Source organism: Triticum aestivum, chromosome 1A (genome assembly GCF_018294505.1).
Source record: "Triticum aestivum cultivar Chinese Spring chromosome 1A, IWGSC CS RefSeq v2.1, whole genome shotgun sequence".
NCBI lineage: Eukaryota > Viridiplantae > Streptophyta > Magnoliopsida > Poales > Poaceae > Triticum > Triticum aestivum.
The window spans coordinates 124,009,971-124,029,156 of record NC_057794.1 but is presented as its reverse complement, the minus strand read 5'-3'; the positions used below and the strand labels follow the sequence as shown (position 1 = coordinate 124,029,156).

The 19,186-nt window shown below is 43.4% G+C and overlaps 1 long non-coding RNA gene across 5 annotated transcripts; it reads left to right on the top strand.

Annotated features, from left to right (window-relative positions):
* Positions 1–6: 6 nt before the first annotated feature.
* Positions 7–4,190, top strand: LOC123040341 (uncharacterized). 5 transcript variants are annotated; one of them, XR_006418134.1, is made up of 7 exons: positions 7–686; positions 1,165–1,267; positions 1,611–1,841; positions 2,668–2,740; positions 2,852–3,008; positions 3,215–3,379; positions 3,493–4,190. It is a non-coding gene; the product is annotated as an uncharacterized lncRNA (long non-coding RNA). The 5 variants fall into 5 exon arrangements; XR_006418136.1 differs by having other exon boundaries at positions 7–800; positions 1,165–1,254; XR_006418138.1 differs by having other exon boundaries at positions 7–800; positions 3,666–4,190.
* The last annotated feature ends 14,996 nt before the right edge of the window (positions 4,191–19,186 follow it).

Here is a 19,186-nt window from a genome sequence, read left to right as displayed (position 1 = left end):
TCTTGTTAATTTGTATTTCTGTTGCTGCGTGATGATATAATCTAAGTGATGAAACGTCAATTCTGTATGTGACTGATGAAAGGGAGATTTCGCATCACAAAGCAAAAAAATACCCGTCCTTCTATCATGACACACTGTTTGCATTTTACTTGCACATGCTGTAGGAATATAGAGTTATAGACAGTATGCATCACAGGCTTATTGTGCTGATGTTCTCAATGGTATCCAAAATTTCCTTTGTAGAATCAAATAAGCAACGAAATATATTAATAAGTTTACAATTTAGCTGTGTACCACAAAGAATCATGGAAACCAGATTTCAGGTGTTTTGGATGTGTGTGTTTAGTTCCGAAGGCAATGGTTAACAAATGTGTGTTTTCAGATTTTTCAAATGAATTTCACCTTATGGCTAGACCGCTAGAGCATCTTCAATGAAATGCAAACCTGTTCATTTGTCTTTACCATTAATAGTTTAATACTCATGCTGAAATATTGAGGTCTTCTATTTACGCTTTGTGTGCTATGTTTTGCTCTCACTGTACTTCAGTAAGAATATTATTCAAATTGTTCACCACGATGTCCTATATTTCTATGCTTGCAGGTTTTCCACCGGGAGAACAATTTCTAGATGCTAAATTGAAATGTATTGTCCAGTGTCTTGTGATGTCATTATTTCATTATTCAAGGTATGTGTCTCACAAGGAAATAGAAAATCCTGAATTTTGCATGTGTGATTGGTTCAACAACCTCAACCTCTGCACCTCACTGTCAACCACATGCAAGCTTCCTCCTTGCTTTAGGTGAGAGCATTTATTTCATCGCCTTTTTAGCTTGCTCAGATTGCATGTTTGATAGGTTTCCCCAACCCGGGTTAGGAACCCCTTTGATTTTGGTTCCTTGCTACAACTCTGTATGCAATTTTGTTTCTGTCACAGTTTGATCGATCCATTCTTAGCTACAAATGCTTATTTATAAACAGATGGCTACAAGGTTCATTGTAGTCTTGCAGTTTGGAATACCAAAAAAAGCATTTGTTTGAGTGGTATAGCGTTTAGATGTCATTTTCTTGTTTGCTGTTTTTTATCGCCTTTTATTGTCGTGCTATGAGTTGATATGAATCAGCTAGCTATTGTCTAATTGTTGAAATACCACCCTTTCGAGCAGCCCTTGAACACAAAACAAGGAAACGAGGATATTTCGGAGTCCCAGTCTCACTGCCTTCATGGACGCTGGAGCCACTGCCACCTTTACTATGTGTGTGGTTAGGGTATAGAACTCCGACTATAAAACTCCATGCTAATGTTCCATATTCCTTTTTTCTGCTAATTTTTAGAGTTTATCCTTCTATGAATTACCTAATTTCAGTCACAACTGACAAATATCAGTCTATTTGTTAACATCTCCATCTCCATCAAGGTTTATAAATTGACTTAAGAGTATGCATGTGCCCCTATCATTTTTTTGGTTCGTCAACAGATGAAGTAATCAACAGTTTGAATGAGGGATTAGGAGTACATCATCTAAAATATTTCTGTTCCCAGTTAAATGTGTACCGATAAATTTAACTATCAAAATCATTGTAGTGAGAAAAATTATGTTCTTATTTGCAGGCATTGTGTGGCGATAAACACATGACCAGCAAGGGGCCCTGCCCCCCTCCAAATACTATGGATTTGTTCATAATAAACACATGAACAGTGCAGCATTTGACTTGTTTTCTGCTCCGACCGTCCCTCCCCAACATCCTAATCCCACTAATCCCGCCTCCGCCACTGCAGGCATGCCGGCCTTTTCTTAATTGCTATACTTTTGAGGACGCATCACTAAAAAAACTAAAAGAGGTACCACAAGTCTATAAAATCCTTATTACATTTTTGCATACGTACAGAAGTGAAAAATAAAAGTGAATTTAGCTATATACTTTGAAAATTGTAGTGGTTTTGCATGTCTAATAATTTTTTTTGTTATGATATTATTTTGTTCACCGGTATTTAATCCTTGGGGATTTTTATCTTTCCCATTCAGAGTAGTCCAATTGATACTTCCGATGGACACACGACAGGTTGCTGATGATGTCGTCTAATCCATATTAGAAGGTTTAATAACTTACTTGAACACTAAAACTATATAATGGATGGTTCTAGATGGGGGCGAGGATCCTCTATTTCCTTTACCAAATGTAGTCGGTCGTAATCACATGTTGTCTGACCTTCTCTCTATGCTCTCTTCACCTTATTCTTTGCATCATTTCACCGGTACAAGTCATCAGATGGGTATTACTGTTTTCAGTATGTTGTGTGTCGGTGGCCTGAAGCACAAGCTACTCACTATACTACTCCCTCCGTTCGAAATTACTTGTCTTAGATTTGTCTAGATACAGAGGTATCTAGCACTAAAATGAGTCTAGATACAGCACTAAAATGAGTCTAGATACATCTGTATCTAGACAAATCCAAGACAAGTAATTCGGAACGGAGGGAGTATATAGTATCGTGCTACAACTATGAATTTTACAATCCTGGTATACCCTAATTTGAGGTGATTTATATGCCAGGTTATCCTAATCTTTATGTATCTGATGCTAAAACCATCATGCTTGCTTGCAGAGATTCAGTTAAGACTTAAATTAACAATTATGTATCTGAAGACTGACATTTGAAATTACAGGTTTCATGGCAATGATGGAGTGCTACCAAATTATGTTCCAAGAAAAATGATTTCGGCCTCAACTTGACTACATGTATGTGACTTGCAGTCAGTATGAAGTTCATTACACTACTAATATTAATTTCCTCATCTCCTTTATTTAGCTATTTGTCTATAGTCAACTCACATCACTCGACATCTACAGGCATGTTGAATTGTTGACCCGATTTGACGGACTATATAAGTGCTCTTCTCTTTGGGAATTTGAAAGCACAGCCCTTCTAAGCATCGCACAATATATAGGCTTATATATGTGGTGGCTATCATTGGTACAAGCATGTGTGCATTAGACCAGAAAAGGGGTAAGTTGCCTTTGATACTGATCTGGTACCCCCCTATAAGCGTATGATATTAAATAGGTTTCTATTGATTCATCAACAGAGAATTTATGTCAATTGATTTAATGTCGATATAAGCTTTATGCAAGTTTGTTTTCTCGAGAGTGAGCAATCGGTACTATAGCTTCTTTATGCAAGTTTGTGATTTCTGAAGTAGTGGATCCTACCAGGTTTCAAACTCACAGAGCATATTGAAGGTGGTACAAATCATTGCAGAGTGAATTACAAGTAGCTATATGTTGATTGGAATTTACTGAAGCTTTGCATATTCAAATTTTTAAGTCGAATGAGACATGCATTGCACGTGCAAGCTTACTAGTGACTGCAAAAGCAAGGTGCGCATGAGAACGTACCTCGTTAAATCCCTGGATTACATGTGTCGGCTGCCTATTAATCCATTTAAGGCTCGAAAAAACTCAAAATGAAGACATAAATTAAATCTTTGCAGGTTTAGAGCCTGTTTGGTTAGAGGCCTCGTGAGTGTGCGTGAGAAAATAAGGTGCCTGGGTAACGCCCGTGATGAAGCAAAAAATTGTTTGGCCAGACTCGCGTGCCACCCGCGTGTTTATCTATTGTCTTTGCCAGACTGATGTGAGTTGACTGTTTAAAATATTTTCACAGAACAAATGTACAATTACTGGCCAGTTATTACTGCCAGGTTGTTGCTGTAGCACGCCAGACGCATGGAGAGGGACGCCTGGACTAGGCTAATGAGGTTGCCTGGGCTATCTCTTTTCAATTTCTTATTCCTAGTTGCCATGCTAATCACATGGCAGGGACGGCCAAGCCAGGCAGACATCTTTTTCTATGAGGACAGGAAGCAAACAGCTGTCACGTAGAACTCAGGGATCATCCAAGCCAGGCGTACAATGGCGTGGAAGGCATGTAAACACGCCCTTAGTCTCGTTAGTATAGTATAGCATAACATCCTTTCTAGCATAGTACTCCCTTTGTTTCTAAATTTAAGTCTTTTTAAAGTTTTCACTATAAGCTATGTACAGATGTATATAGATGTATTTTAGTGTATTTTTTACGGGGACGTATTTTAGAGTGTAGATTCACTCATTTTGCTCTGTATGCAGTCTGCATTGGAATCTCTAAAATGACATATTTAGAAACAGAAGAAGTGTTATTTTAGCAGGACAAGCACGGCTCTTGGGTGTATATACACCCTATATGATTTTTTAAGTAATTACAAAAGGTAAAAAGGAAAGTTTTTTAAATAAACTTGACCTTTTATTGTACTCGTATAAAAAGTTTGGCCAAGGTATCTTAGGTGTAAAAGAATCAATACTATATGCAAGATAGTGCTCACACTTTTTGTCCTTGAAATTTTGTTATTTTTTACCCGGAAATCTTTTTCTTCATAGTTTTTTTATAGGAGTACAAGAGAAGGTCAAGTTCATTTCTTTTTTTTTCGAAATTTTGTCTCCCATATGAAGTATATATGCACCAGAGAGCCAAAGGGTATTTCCCTCTTTTACCGTGCATTATTTTAGTCGATGATGAAAAGGGAGGGACTTAGTAGCGCGTTCAGTAAAAGGGCACATTTGTATCACACCCATTAGAGATTGTAAACTACTAACCCGCAAAGGAAAAAAGAAGATTGCAAACTTTTTTTTAGGGGAAGAAGATTGTAAACTACTAGAAATATCTTTACTAATCAAGTACAACTGCGAGTGCAGGTGGCACGTGTATACCGATAAAAACCACTGCCGTCCTCCAAAAATTTCACGGTCACTGCCCGGAATTCCCCTGCAGAGAATCGGAGATGGTTTACATGCCGTTTCAGTGAACAAATTGCCTGCCGTGTCGGTCGGTCCAGATACGAGACCAAATATTCTTCCACGTTCCATCCTCCATTGAATATTAGCCCCCCGCAGAAAAAAAAAGAATATTAGCTGCGCCGCGTGTGACCGGCAAAGCGCGGCCACGTTGATTAAACAATTGACGGTTGGTGCTGCCCCATACCCAGCGACGGTTGGTGCTGCCCCATACCCAGCGAGGCACCCACGTGTTAACCAGCTTAGAGCAACTCTAGCGGCAAAATTGACAAATTTAACCTATGGACGAAATCAAATTACAGAATGAACTGCCCGTGAAACTATTTTACGCGGCTGACTTTTTTGTGTGACGCCCGACACGAAGGCGTCACACTACACTGTGCAACGCCTCGCAGATAGGCGCTACACGCCTGGCCAGCGTCGCACTCATGTGATCTGAAAATTACTAAGTCAGTGTGCAGCGCCTGAGAGCTAGGCGCCACACAATGCAGTGTAGCGCCTAGCTTCTAGGCGTTGCATTAGTGGTTGCTTCATTTTATAGTGCAACCACTAGTGCAGCGCCTGAGAGCTAGGCGCCACACTATACAGTGCAGTGCCTAGCCCGTAGGCTCTGCACAATGACTTAGCAATTTTTAGGCAGTTTGGGGTGCAACGTTGGTCAGGCGTGTAGCACCTATCTGTGAGGCGTTGCACAATGTAGTTTGACGCCTTCGTGTCGGGCGTCACACAAAAAGGTCAGCCGCGTGAAATAGTTTCACGAGCAGTTCATTCTGTGATTTGATTTCGTCCACAGGTCAAATTTGTCAAATTTGCCCAACTCTAGCAGACCCCGCATCCGTCCTTGATCTGCAAAATAACCGTCAAAATGCGGGTGCGGGCCGGAAAGCCTGCCGGACCAGACCCCGCATCCCGCCCCGGCCCACAAAAAATTTTAGGGGACGCGGCAAATTTCCAGCCCCAACCCGGGAAAACGCGAGTTTCCCCCTCGCGGCTGCGGTGCCCTGCATCACAGAGAAGCAGTTGGCGGGAGGGACATTTCAGCTCGCGCTCTTTTCCCCTTTCTTCCGCCGCCGTCCGCCCTTGCTTCCGTCCGCCCGCCGCCGGCAATTTCGGCCATATCTGCGGGCGGAAATCGCTCCGTGGGGCCGCCCCACACCCTCCTGCGACGTACCGCTGCACCGCCCCTCCGGATCCGGCGAGAAGAGCGGCCCCCCAGTCGCCGCCGCCGCTGGGATCGACCGCCGCCGAGCGCACCACCGGTTAGTCCCCTTTTAATGATTTTCGTGAGCTGTGTAGTAGATTGACGCGCTGGCGTGCGTGTAGATGGGGTTGACCCCGTGCGAGAAGTTCTTGCTATCTGATTCGTCCGATTCGGACGACTCGGATGTGGAGACCATGCTTGCGAACTTTCGGCAGCAAACATTGGTCATGGCGCTTGCCGTGAAGGAGCCTGAAGACGAGTACCGAAAGAGGAGGCGAGGATCTACTGTCGGGCGTCCGTGCATTCCGCGGAATCACCATCTTGGAAACGAGATGTTGATGCAAGATTATTTTTCGAAGAATCCTACATATCCTGCACACCTCTTCCGCGGAAGGTACCGAATGCACCGATCCCTTTTTGTGGAAATTGTTGAAGCTTGCGAGGCAAATTGCCGGTATTTCACTCAGAGAAGGAATGCCGCGTGCTTAAAGGGATTTAGTGCATATCAAAAAATCTCTGCAACTATGCGGGTGATTGCATATGGCGTTCTGGCTGACTATGCCGATGAGTATCTTCGCATTGGTGAAGATAGCACAATTGAGTCTGTGCGTAGATTTGCGAAAATGATCGTCTGTGTCTTTGGTCCCGAGTATCTTCGGGCACCAAATGAAGATGACACAAAGAAATTGATGGCAGCTAATGAGAGGAGAGGTTGGCCTGGGATGCTAGGTAGCATTGATTGTATGCATTGGAATTGAAAAAATTGCCCCAAGGCTTGGCAAGGAATGTATTGTGGCAAGTCTCGTGATGCAACAATTGTGCTAGAGGCCGTAGCATTCGAGGATTTATGGATTTGGCATTGCTTTTTTGGTATGCCCGGCACATTCGATGATATCAATGTGTTGCAACGCTCTCATTTGTTTGCTAGGCTTGCTAGTGGTGATGCTCCTGCTTGCAACTACACTATCAATGGGCATGAATACACAAAGGGGTACTATCTAGCAGATGGTATATATCCTCCTTGGTGCACATTTGTCAAGAGCATCAAAGAACCCAAAACAAAAAACAATGTGAATTTTCAAGGGTGCAAGAGGCAGCCCGAAAAGACATTGAAAGAGCATTCGGTGTTTTGCAATCTAGGTTTGCCATTGTCCGAGGTCCTGCTCGTTTTTGGGATAAGAAAACCCTGAAGAACATCATGACTTGTTTTGTTATTCTGCACAATATGATTCTTGAAGATGAGAGAGGAATGGACTTAGAATTCTTTTATGATAATGTGGGTAGCCGTGTCAAACCAGCTAGAGACCCAAACCCCATTAGAGCTTTTCTTCAGACATACAAGGAGATTGAAAATGCATACACACACTTTCAACTTCAGGAAGATCTCATTGAGCACCATTGACAAAGGGCTGGACAGTGACTAATTTTTGTACTCATTTGTATTTGTATTCATGACAAGTTTTGTATTGCATTATTTTTAGTTTGCTACGGTGATATGAATAATTATTTGTAATGCGGATGATTATTGTTTTATGTTTGATTTGAATAATTCAGTTTGTTTTCGATTGTTGAATTATGTTGGATTTGAGATTTGCGGGGATGCAGCGGCGCAAAAATCAGAACCCGCATAGCCGACCCGTAAAAAAGTATTTTACGGATCCGTTTGGGGGTCTGCATCTGTGCCAGCCCGCGCCGGCCCGCAAAAGTTGTTTTGCGCAAACTGCATACGCGCTTTGCGGGCCGGCGTTTTGCGGGGTCTGCTAGAGTTGCTCTTAGAGCATCTACAACCGCTATCATCTAATTTGAACCCCTATATGTCTGTGTACACGTTCGGGCGCGTTCATTGAAGATGATCAAAGCACCTATTTCTTCTATTCCACAGCCGCATCCCTCACATAGTGTACTCTAAATCCATACAAAATCTGCAAACAATGTTCATACGTACTTAAGCATGTAACATAGCAATCCGGCATAGACCATAGTCCGATACAAAAGATATGGTCCGAGTTCAACACTTAACAGTACTAAAAATCAACTAAAACCGGCAGGGGAGGAGATTTCACCACTTTCTCCATGCCAGACGCTTCCCCTTAGGGTCTCGATGGCTGGACTCAGCATAGGTGTCAGCTGCTCCAGGCGCGTCGTCATCGTTGTTGTCTGAAGCGGAGGAGGATGAGGACGAGGTGATGATGCTCACAATGCGACGGGCTTTGCGGAACCGCTCCTCCCGGCGCCGTGCTATTGTCGCCCGCTGCCTCGCCAACTGCTCCGACTCCTCCAGCGCCACGCGGAACGCCTTCGCATCTTTGCAGCGACGATGTCGGGCGTCTGTCTCCGTGGGCGTGTACGAGCGGCGGATGGCGGTGCGGAGGTCCTCGTCGTCGTTGCTGGCCAGGGGGAAGTGGTTGTGGCGCAGATCTACTCGATCCTCCCTTGGATCCATGGCTGTTAGTTGCCTCCTCCGCCCGCTTCTTAGCGAGCCGATACGCGCGCCCACAGACTCCGGCTGCGGTTCCGCCGACAACAGCACCCAGCGGTGCCCCGGAGGGGCGGGTGCGAGCGGTGTTGGGTGCCGCCTGGTAGGGGATGGAAAGGAGCGCGATGGACGAGCACGAGGCGCCACAGAGGTACTGCTCCCCACCCGGCTAGCCGTCGATGCCTCAGAAGAGGATCCGCCGCCCCGATCCAGCAGCGAGCGACGAAGGGCAATGTGGAGCGCTAGCTCCTCCTCATCTGACGCGGATGAGCCACCGGGGCCTTGAGCCACTCCGGTAGGTCAGATTTACTGTCGGACATGGCAGGCGGGGGAAGACAAAGTGGATTTGAGGGACAAGTGGAGAGGTCAAGAGAGTACGGATTGAGTTTGACTAGGGTTTGCTCGTCGGTCGTCATATATTTGTAGGGGCTAGAGTCGGGTCATTACGGGCCATAGCAGATCAGGCCGACGTGGTGGGCGTGCCCGGACGCCCCATATCCGCCTTATATTTGGGCTGGATATGAGAGATGTCGGTCAGCCCGGACGTTTGAGGTGTCCGTTTGAGTCATTTTTTTGTCACCGGTCAATGACCGAATAGACCACCCTGACGTTTAAGAAAAGTGTGGAGCGCCCAATTGTAGATGCTCTTAGTTAGACTGACAGGATACACAACCTCGTTTATTTGTGCCATATTACTAACGTGGAAGTGTACATGCTAAGGTTAAGACAATGAGAACACATCTTATCCAGAGCTGGATGAGTCAGCTTTACTTGTAGCCCAAGTCAAGCTATCACGTGTGCTTGAAATCTGATAGTTGGACACGTGTGAGTTCCTTAGTGACCCAGGATCATTTCAGACAAATCAGGTCAGGTTCCCCTGGCTATAAATAGCCCACCCCTACACCATAAATTGGTGGCTGCTCAGAGTTAGTGCACGACTTTTGTCGTTTGAGAGCAACCCACCTCCGAAGCATTTGAGAGAGAGATCCTTGCGAGGATAAAGCCCAAAACACCTAGAGCCAAAGAGTGTTAGGCATCACTAAAGTCTTTCTGTCCGCGTGATCTGAAGACTTGTTACACTTGAGGACTGTGAATCCTCCAGCCGGTTAGGCGTCATGTTCTGAGCATCCAACAGTCATTATGGATTGCCGGAGAATGGAGTCTGTGAAGGTTTGGAAGTCTACCTTGAAGACTTACCAGACTGATTGGGCGAGGACTGTGTGTCCTTAGCTCAAGGGGAATAAGGTGAAGATGTGGTCTTCTGAGTTAAATCTCAGCCTCCCTAACCAGACGTACAGTTGTCACAACAACTGGAACTGGTCTACCAAATCCTTGTCTTCACCAAACAACTAGTTCTATCCTTCACTTCCTTTTACTTTACAGTTTGTCTTCATGAAGTCATTGACTGCTTGCATGATCTGAGTGTCTTCACTGTTTGAAGTCCGTTTACTGTTTGCCTTCATACCATCTTCCATCATGATCCATACTATCTAGCTGCTGATAGTCTTCGTGCTTTCACTTCATTGCTTACTTGACTATGGCCTGTCTAGTGTAGTCTACCTTCCGCTGCATATCAATAGGTTCATTTATACTGTTGGTCTTCAAAACCCCGTGTATTGAAGACTTTCATAAAAATCTCCTATTCACCCCCCTCTAGTCGATAACTAGCACTTTCAATTGGTATCAGAGCAAGGTGCTCCCTTGTTCTGTGTGATTCGGTTTAACCACCTAGAGTTTTAGCTATGTCAACTGCAGGGATAATCAAGGTCTCCATTGTGTGCCCTGTCTTCGATGGCACTGATTACCCCTACTGGAACAATAAGATGTGTATGCATCTTGAAGCCATTGACGTCGACCTCTGGTATGTCGTCAAGAACGGTGTTCCCAAGGTCGGTGAAGGTGTCACCACTTCTGATGTCAAGAGGTTCATTCAACTGGACTCAACCGCCAAGAACATCATCTGTGGTCACCTGACCAAAGGACAGTACGGCCGCGTGAGTGCATTGGAAACTGCGAAGCTAGTCTGGGACTGGCTCTCCAAGGTCAACGAAGGCGTCTCAACCCAGAGAGACTCAAGGATTGATGTTCTTCGCAACCTCTTCAACCGCTTCAAGAGAAACGACAATGAGAATGTCCAGCTCATGTTTGAACGCCTCACTGATATCACAAATGAGCTTCGCGCACTCGGCGCCACTGAGATCATCAAGCACGAAATCGTCAAGAAGCTCCTGAGATCACTTGACAGCTCATTTGACACCCTGGCCCTGATGATTCAAGAATGCCCTGACTTCAAACTCTCGATCCGTCTGACATACTTGAGAGGCTCAACACACATGAGTTCCAGTTATCTGAGAAAAAAGATATCTATGGTCCCAACTATGGCCAAACTCGCGCTTTGAAGGCAAAAGTTGTGTCCTCGTCTGAAGAAGAATCTAACTGCAGTTCTAAGGATCCTGAAGACATTGGAAAGGAGCTCGCTATGCTTGTGAAGAAGTTCCAGAAGTTCACCAAGAAAAAGGGCTTCAGAAAGTCTTCAAGATCCAGCTCAAGAAATGATGAAGCTTCCTCTCGTGACTACAAGAAGAGAACATGCCACAAGTGCAAGAAACCTGGTCACTACATCTTTGAGTGTCCACGGTGGGACAATGAGACCAAGAAGAAGAAGAAGAAGAAGAAGAAAGGATACGATTCTGATTACAAGAAGAAGAAGAAATCCTCAAAGTCTCCATCAAAATCTTCATCTAAGTCTTCATGATACAAGAAGAGCTCATCAAGCAAGGCTTGTGCATTTGTTGGCAAGGAGATGGATTCAGAGGAGTCTGCTTCTGAGGAGGCGGAGGTGGAGTCTGAGGAGGAGTCCGATTCAAGCGTGGCAAGCCTGGCTCTAGCTTCAGCATATGTCGCCAAGTCCATCTTCAACACGGAAAACAATGGCCTCGTCACCAACGTCGATGCTGATGATGAGGATGACTCTGCTCGCACCTACTGCTTCATGGCACACGGTGCCAAGGTAAACTCACGCGGTGCTTACTTTCAAACATCAAGTGAAGATGACTCTGAATGTGAATCTAAACCTAGCTACAAAACACTTGCTAAAGTTGCAACAGAACAACAAAATGCTATGGAACATATTCAAAAGTTGCTAGACAAAAGCGATGACCGATTGGACGCGGAAATGACTCGAACTTAGTCCTTAATTGAAGACATTAAAAATCTTCACGTTAAGTACGAAGAACTTGAAAGTCATCATGAAACGCTCTCAACCACTCATGAAAAGCTCTCCTATGATTATCTTCAAAGGAAGCAAGAGCTTGAGAACTTGAGATCGGCTCATGAAGATCTTCAAAAGGAGAACGAGTCACTCTGCGCTTAATAGACCAGTTCTGCTCAGGAAGACTTTGAGCCACCATGTTTAAAATGTCTTGAGCGTGATAATGTTGTTTCTATTGTTGGATGTTCTACTGCTGCTACTGTTGCCATCTCTTCACCTGCTGATGTGGAAACTAACCCCTCTTCTGAGGATACCACTACTATTGCTGATGAGAATGCCAGGTTGAAGACATTGCTTGACACAGGGATGTACAAAAGTCTCAAAGGGCATCAGACACTATGTGATGTCCTCAAGAAACAGATTTTGAACCGAAACCCTAGGAAAGAGGGTGTTGGGTTCGAGAGGAAAATGAATGTTGATGGTTCATACTGGAAGCCCGAGCAGTACCCCAAAACCACACGGGTTGCTGCAAAGGAACCTTCAGTGGATCCATCTACCCTATCTAGATTCACTTGTGCTAACCCTATTATCATTGATGAATCCTTTGATGCAAACTATAAACTGTTTAAGGATCAGAATGGTGAAGTGTTTGCCAGTTATATTGGTACTAAATGCGGGAATGGGCCACCTTTGAAGAAGATCTGGGTGCCCAAAAGTTGTCTTGAGAAACTTCCTATGAATGTCATCATGACACCACCAGGGAAGAAGACAAACCCCAGACCAAAGGCTTCATATGGTCCAAAGGCTTCATACAGACAGAGGACTCACCAGAGTCACCCTAACGCTAATGTTTTGCAAGGAAATCATACCCAGACTTATGAATATGAGCGTGTTTCATCAAACCACTATGTTCATAAGACCAAGAACTTTTCTGCTTATTCCTATGAGTATTATTCACCTCCTGCAAGGCTATGTACTAGGGCTCCAAAGCCAAAGTTCTCAGATGCTGCACTTAGACTCATTGCTTCTAGGCCACCCCTGAAGATGTGGGTGGCTAAGAAAAAGTAACTCTCTTTTGTAGGGAAAGGTCTCCAGCCAAAAATCAAAGGCTTCTGATGCTTATGCTGGGGACCTAAAACACCTTGTGGGACGCAAGATAAAATGTCCGAATGGTCTTACTATGTATTTTGTTTCAGGATTCCTTGACAACCATCCTATCTATCCTAACCAAGATCTGAACTTTGATAATATGTTTGTTCGTCAAATGTTTATGCTTCACATTTCCCTTGGTGAAGCCTATCCCCCAAAGTGCATTGTAGGGTACGAAACCAAAGGCTTTTGAATGGATTATGGATAGTGGATGCACTAACCACATGACTGGTTATCGAAGTCTCCTCATGGATTCAACCCTACGTCCATCTAACAAGATTCACATCACATTTGCTGACACTGGTAAAAGCAAGGTATTGGGTCTAGGTAGAGTTGCAATCTCAAAGGATCAGCACATGGATAAAGTGATGCTTGTTGAATCCCTTGGTTTCAACTTAATGTCTGTCTCAATGCTTTGTGGTCTGAACATGATTGTGATATTTGGAAAATATCGTTGCCTTGCTTATGGAATTTGGCAAATCTATACTCTTTGAAGGGTATCAAAAATACGATCTGTATATGGTAGATTTCTCAGCAGGACCACAGTTGGTCGTATGTCTTCTAGCAAAAGCTTTAGAGTGCTGGCTCTGGCATCGGAGTCTAGGGCATGCCGGCATGAGGAACTTGTACACTCTCGCGAAGAAGAAGCATGTTGTAGGCATCGAGGGCGTCAAATTCAAGAAGGATCATCTATGTGGTGCCTACGAAGCTGGAAAGATGACACGGCCCCAGCATCCCTCGAAGACAATCATGACGATGTCCCGTCCCTTCGAGCTGCTTCACATGGACTTATTTGGCCCTACTCACTACTCTACCCTTACTACCACTGCTTGCCTCTATGGCTTCGTTATTGTTGATGATTACTCATGACATACATGGGTGCACATGATCCTCTACAAGAATGAAGTGCAGGATGTCTTCAGACAATTTGCCAACCGTGCCATAACCAACTATGGCATCAAGATCAAGCACATCAGAAGTGACAACAGCACAGAATTCAAGAACACTGGCCTCGACACTTTTCTTGATACATTGGGCATCACTCATGAGTTCTCAGCTCCATACACACCTCGGCAGAATGGCATCGTGGAGCGCAAGAACAGAACCCTCATTGAGATGGCACGGACGATGCTTGATGAGTACAAGACTCCAAGAAAATTCTGGCCTGAAGCCATTGACACTGCATGTCACATCATCAACCGTTTTTATTTTCACAAGCTTCTAAAGAAGACATCCTATGAGCTACTAACTGCTTATGGGTACTAGAGAAATCATACCTTCAGAGGCTCAAGCTGAAGAAGAAATCATCATTTCTGCACCCAACTAACCCAAAGACACTGCTCAGCCTGAAATCAATGTTGAAACTGAAGACAATGATCAACAAGAGCAAAGTCTTCGTCCAGTTCATCCTCGTGTTGCAAACGAAGTACAGATTGAGAAGATAATTGATAGCATCAATGCACGTGTTCCACTTACTCACTCAAGAGCAACACATCTAGCAAATTGCTATGGGCACTTTGCATTTGTCTCTATATATGAACCCAAGAAAGTTGCTGAAGCCTTCATGGAACCTGAATGGATTCAAGCGATGCAAGAAGATCTTCAATAGTTCGAGCTAAATAGTGTGTGGGAACTGGTTAAGCATCCCAATCCTCGCAAGCATAACATCATTGGCACCAAATGGATCTATCGCAACAAACAAGATGAGCATGGTCAAGTTGTCGGAAACAAGGCTCGTCTAGTTGCGCAAGGTTACACTCAAGTAGAAGGGATTGACTTCGATGAAACATTTGCTCCGGTGGCTAGGCTTGAAGCCATTAGCATCCTGCTAGCATATGTCAACCATCATAACATCCTTCTGTATCAAATGGATGTAAAGAGTGCCTTTCTCAACGGCAAGATTGAAGAAGAAGTGTATGTTGCACAACCACCTTGTTTTGAAGATCCAAAGCATCCTGACATGGTATACAAGCTCAACAAGGCACTGTATGGCCTCAAACAAGCTCCTCGTGCTTGGTATGACACGCCCAAAGACTTCCTGAAGAGCAAAGGCTTCAAACCTGGCTCCCTGTATCCCACACTCTTCACGAAGACATATAATGGCGAACTGTTTGTATGCCAAATCTATGTGGATGACATTATCTTCGGCTGCACAGACAAGAAAAACAATGATGAGTTTGGACACATGATGCAAGAGCAATATCAGATGTCCATGATAGGTGAGCTGAAATTCTTCCTCGGTATTCAAATCCGTCAGCAGAGCAACGACATCTTCACATCACAAGAAAAATAACTCAAAGATTGCCTGAAGAAGTTTGTAATGCAAGACTGTAAAGGATTGTTACGTCTCCAATGTATCTATAATTTTTTATTGTTCCATGCTATTATATTATCTGTTTTGGATGTTTAATGGGTTTTAATATGCACTTTTATATGATTTTTGGGACTAACCTATTAACCGGAGGCCCAGTGCCACTTTTTTGCCTATTTAGTGCTTCACAGAAAAGGAATATCAAATGGAATCCAAACGGAACGAATCCTTCACGAGGATCTTTCATGGAACAAACGCAAACTAGGAGAGTTGGAGTTGAAGTCTGGAACTCCGCGAAGCTTCCACGAGGCAGGAGGGTGTGCCCCCACCCTCGTGGGCCCCATGGAGCTCCACCAACGTACTTCTTTCGCCTATATATACTCTAATACCTTAAAACATCAGGGGGGCACGAAACCACTTTTCCACCGCCGCAACCTTCTGTACCCGTGAGATCCCATCTGGTGCCTTTTCCGGCGATCTACCGAAGGGGGATTCGATCACGGAGGGGTTCTACATCAACACCATAGCCTCTCCGATGATGTGTGAGTAGTTTACCATAGACCTTCGGGTCCATAGTTATTAGCTAGATGGCTTCTTCTCTCTCTTTCGTTCTCAATACAAAGTTCTCCTCGATGTTCTTGGAGATCTATTCTATGTAATACTTTTTGCGGTGTGTTTGCCGAGATCCGATGATTTGTGGATTTATGATCAAGTTTATCTATGAACAATATTTGGTTCTTCTCTGAATTCTTATATGCATGATTTGATATCTTTGCAAGTCACTTCGAATTATCGGTTTAGTTTGGCCTACTAGATTGATCTTTATTGCAATGGGAGAAGTGCTTAGCTTTGGGTTCAATCTTGCGGTGTCCTTTCCCAGTGACAGTAGGGGAAGCAAGGCACGTATTGTATTGTTGCCATCAAGGATAAAAAGATGGGGTTTATATCATATTGCTTGAGTTTATCCCTCTACATCATGTCATCTTGCCTAAAGCATTACTCTGTTCTTATGAACTTAATACTCTAGATGCATGTTGGATAGCAGTCGATGTGTGGAGTAATAGTAGTAGATGCAGAATTGTTTCGGTCTACTTAACACGGACGTGATGCCTATATTTCATAATCATTGCCTAGATATTGTCATAAATATGTGCTCTTTTGTCAATTGCTCGGCAGTAATTTGTTCACCCACTGTAATACTTGCTATCATGAGAGAAGCCACCAGTGAAACCTATGGCCCCTGGGTCTCTTTATTATTATATTGCATCTCTTTTATTATCGCATCTTGTTTACTATTTTGCAATCTATACAACAAAAATACCAAAAATATTTATGTTACTATCTTTATCAGATCTCACTTTCGCAAGTGACCATGAAGGGATTGACAACCCCTTTATCGCATTGGTCGTGAGGTTCTTGATTGTTTGTGCAGGTACTAGGTGACCTATGTGTTATCTCCTACTGGATTGATACCTTGGTTCTCAAAAACTGAGGGAAATACTCACGCTACTTTGTTGCATCACCCATTCCTCTTCAAGGGAAAACCAACGCATGCTCAAGAGGTAGCAAGAAGGATTTCTGGCGATGTTGCCGGGGAGATCTACGCTCAAGTCAAGACATACGGAGTACCCATCATAAACTCTTCTCCCTCGCATTATATTATTTGACATCTGCCTCTAGTTTTCCTCTCCCCCACTTCACCTTTGCTGTTTTATTCTCCCCTTTTTCGTTCGCCTCTTTTCGCTTTCCTCTTGTGTGATTGTGTGTTGGATTGTTTGTTTGTCATGATGGCTCAAGATAATACTAAATTATGTGACTTTTCCAATACCAACAACAATGATTTTATTAGCACTCCGATTGCTCCTATTACTGATGCTGAATCTTGTGAAATTAATGCTTCTTTGTTGAATCTTGTCATGAAAGATCAATTTTCTGGCCTTCCTAGTGAAGATGCCGCTACCCATCTAAACAACTTCATTGATTTGTGTGATATGCAAAAGAAGAAATATGTGGATAATGATATTGTTAAATTGAAGCTATTTCCATTTTCCCTTAGAGATCGTGCTAAAACTAGGTTATCTTCTTTGCCTAAAAATAGTATTGCTTCATGGAATAAGTGCAAAGATGCTTTTATCTCTAAGTATTTTCCTCCTGCTAAGATCGTCTCTCTTAGAAACGATATTATGAATTTTAAGCAACTTGACCATGAGCATGTTGCACAAGCTTGGGAGAGGATGACATTAATGATACGTAATTGCCCTACACATGGTTTGAATTTATGGATGATTATACAAAAAAATTATGCCGGATTGAATTTTTCTTCTAGAAATCTTTAGGATTCGGCCGCGGGAGGCACTTTGATGGAGATCACTTTAGGAGAAGATACTAAACTCCTAGATAATATTATGGTTAATTATTCTCAATGGCACATCGAAAGATCCACTAGTAAAAAGGTTCATGCGATTGAAGAGATTAATGTTTTGAGTGGAAAGATGGATGAACTTAAGAAATTGTTTCCTAATATGAGTGTTTCTTCTGATCCTAATGATATGCCTTTGTCCACTTTGATTGAGAATAATAATGAATCTATGGATGTAAAATTTGTTGGTAGGAACAATTTTGGTAACAACGCGTATAGAGGAAATTTTAATTCTAGGCCGTTTCCTAATAATTATGGTAATTCCTACAACAACTCTTATGGAAATTTTAATAAGATGACCTCTGATTTTGAGACTAGTGTTAAAGAATTTATGAGTTCGCAAAAGAATTTCAATGCTTTGGTTGAAGAAAAATTGCTCAGGATTGATGAGTTGGTGATGACCCACAAGTATAGGGGATCTATCATAGTCCTTTCGATAAGTAAGAGTGTCGAACCCAACGAGGAGCAGAAGGAAATGATAAGCAGATTTTAGTAAGGTATTCTCTACAAGCACTAGAATTATCGGTAACAGGTAGTTTTCTGATAAGGTAAATTGTAACGAGTAGCAAGTAATAAAAGTAAATAAGGTGCAGCAAGATGTCCCAATCCTTTTTGTAGCAAAGTACAAGCCTGGACAAACTCTTATATGAAGTAAAGCACTCCCGAGGACACATGGGAATTATCGTCAAGCTAGTTTTCATCACGATCATATGATTCGCGTTCGGTACTTTGATAGTTTGATATGTGGGTGGACCAGTGCTTGGGTACTGTCCTTACTTGGACAAGCATCCCACTTATGATTACCCCCCATTGCAAGCATCCACAACTACAACAGAAGTATTAAGGTAAACCTAACCATAGCATGAAACATATGGATCCAAATCAGCCCCTTACGAAGCAACACATAAACTAAGGTTTAAGCTTCTGTCACTCTAGCAACCCATCATCTACTTATTACTTCCCAATGCCTCCCTCTAGGCCCAAACAATGGTGAAGTGTCATGTAGTCGACGTTCACATGACACCACTAGAGGGATGACAACATGCATCTCATCAAAATATCGAACGAATACCAAATTCACATGACTACTAATAGCAAGACTTCTCCCATGTCCTCGGGAACAAACGTAACTACTCATAAAGAATATGCATGTTCATAATCAGAGGGGCATTAATATGCATAATGGATCTGAACATATGATCTTCCACCAAGTAAACCAACTAGCATCAACTACAAGGAGTAATCAACACTACTAGCAACCCACAGGTACCAATCTGAGGTTTGGATACAAAGATTGGATACAAGAGATGAACTAGGGTTTGAGATGAGATGGTGCTGGTGAAGATGTTGATGGAGATAGATCCCCTCCCGATGAGAGGATCGTTGGTGATGGAGATGGTGATGATTTCCCCCTCCCGGAGGGAAGTTTCTCCGGCAGAACAGCTCCGCCAGAGCCCTAGATTGGTTCCGCCAAGGTTCCGCCTCGTGGCGGTGGAGTCTCGTCCCGAAAGCTTGCTTATGATTTTTTCTCGGCCGAAAGACCTCATATAGCAGAAGATGGGCATCGAAGGTCCACCAGGGGGCCCACGAG